The sequence below is a fragment of the Vombatus ursinus genome, unplaced genomic scaffold (genome assembly GCF_900497805.2).
Source record: "Vombatus ursinus unplaced genomic scaffold, bare-nosed wombat genome assembly UNPS02010461.1, whole genome shotgun sequence".
Classification (NCBI taxonomy): domain Eukaryota; kingdom Metazoa; phylum Chordata; class Mammalia; order Diprotodontia; family Vombatidae; genus Vombatus; species Vombatus ursinus.
In genome coordinates this window covers 12,039,187-12,041,118 of record NW_020950239.1, presented here as the reverse complement: position 1 = coordinate 12,041,118, position 1,932 = coordinate 12,039,187, and the positions used below count along the sequence as shown (strand labels likewise).

General features: G+C 51.3%; 1 protein-coding gene across 3 annotated transcripts in view; it reads right to left on the bottom strand.

Annotated features, from left to right (window-relative positions):
• ANXA3 (annexin A3) overlaps positions 1 to 873 on the bottom strand; it is a 53,227-nt gene extending 52,354 nt beyond the window's left edge. Inside the window, exons 1-2 of one of the 3 annotated variants that reach the window (XM_027854650.1) lie at positions 762 to 873; positions 368 to 521 (exon numbers count right to left, since the gene is read on the bottom strand). The gene's annotated coding sequence lies outside the window, so the exon portion shown is untranslated. The other 2 variants (XM_027854648.1, XM_027854649.1) reach the window with 2 other exon arrangements.
• Positions 874 to 1,932: the final 1,059 nt, after the last annotated feature.

The following is a 1,932-nucleotide window of genomic DNA, read 5'->3' as shown; positions in this document are numbered from 1 at the left end:
GGAGGGGATGCAATGGCCTGGGAGGGGATGCAATGGCCTGGGAGGGGCCGCAGCGGCTCAGCGCAGGCTTCGGTCCCGTTGCCTTTGGTGATCTCACGCGCAGAGCTGCTACTTGCCGTGGCATCCCTCGAGGCCAGCCTTTTCCAGTCCGCTCTGGACCGCACAGGGGTGCTGCCAAGCAGGACCTCGGCCCGGCCCGCTCCTCTCCGGGCCCCGGCTCCGAGGCCCTCCGACAGGTCCCCCAAACGTCATCAGCGGCAGTCAATGACTGATTGTCAAACTTACAAATCTCAACTCAGGAATTCCCAGGGAAACGGTGCGTGGCTGATTTCGGCTTTTTATTTCTCCAAGAAAAAAAAGGTCTCACCTCCCGATTTCCACTCACAGTCCCCTCTTTTTTTTTTTTTTTTTTCCCCTTTCGTTTACACTGAAGGCTTTTCGTCCTCCTCCTGCTAAGCAAGCGCGTCTATCCTCTAGCTGTCTGGGCTGCGCGCCAGCTGACCAGCCAGTTTGCAGTCTTCCTAAAGGAAAAGAATTCTACGGTTGTCTGATGCTCCTCCTACCCCGGAATGACCTCGGAGTCCCCCCGTTTTCCTTTCCCCCCATCCCTTCCACTCCCTGGCACTCCCAGAGGCGGAGGCTCCCAGGAGACAAGGCAGCCCGCGGTCTGGAGCCCGGGCGGCAGAAAGGGGCAGCTTTCAGGGGCCAGAGCCTGGACCCGGGCACCGCGCTCCTCCAGAGCCCTCCAAGCCCCCGCTTACCCTTTAAAGCGTCCACGGGACTCAGGAAGCCACTAGCAGGGAGCTGCAAGCGCGGAGGAGCCAGGAGCAGAGGCGGCTGGCGAGGCAGCCTTGGTCAGTCTGCTGGGGCCAGTGCCCCTCCCCTTCCGCGAGTCAGTCCCCCTCAGGCTCCACCTGCTTGGGCCAGGAGCCTGCGCCTCTCCCATCCTGCCGGTGATGGCCCTGCCCACCACCTCCGCCACTCCTATTTGCCTTTCCCAGGACCTGGCCCTGGGGCTCTTCGTTAAGACAACATTGTGCACGGTCTCAACCAATCTAGCAAGTAATCGGATCTCAGGCATTCATTAAGCACCTGCTGCATGCTGGATGCTGGGGATTCAAGACCAGACTGAAACGATCTCAGTCCTCGAGAAAGTGAATAAACATTTAGTGTGCCAGGCGCTGTGCTAAGTGCTGGGGATACAGAGGCAAAAGGAGTTGTGAACCGGTCCGATCATTCTGGAGAGCAGTTTGGAACTATGCCTAAAAAAACTGTGCATACCCTTGGACCCAGCAATGCCACTACTAGGTCTGTATCCCAAAGAGAGCAAAGAAAAGAGGAAGGACCCCCTCAAGGGGCTCACAATCTGATGGAGGAGTTAACATGCAAACAACTATGTACAAACAAGTTATAGACCGGATAAAACAGAAATCAACAGAGGGAAGGCACTAGAACTTTTTAAAATTATTATACTTTATTTCAACATTCATTTTTTTTAGAATTTTGAGTTACAAATTCTCCTCCTTTTCCTCCTCTCCCCCACCCACCGAGAAGGCAAGCAATATGATATCGAGTATACCTAGGAAGCTGTGGAAAACATTTCCATATTAGCCATGTTGCAAAAAAAAAAAAATTAAAGTGACAAAAGTATGCTTCAATCTGCATTAAAAGTTCATCACTTCTCTGGAAGTGGATACCATTTTTCATCAGGGAATTTGAAATTGTCTTGGATCATTGTATTGATTAAAGTAGCAACATCTTTCACAGTTTATCATTACAATATTGCAATTATTTTGCACAATGTTCTTGTGGCTTTGCTCATTTCAGTTTGTATCCCTTCATATAAGTCTTCACAGGTGTTTCTGAAACCATCCTGCTCATCATTTCTTACTGCACAAGGATATTCCATCACTGTTATATACCATAACTTGG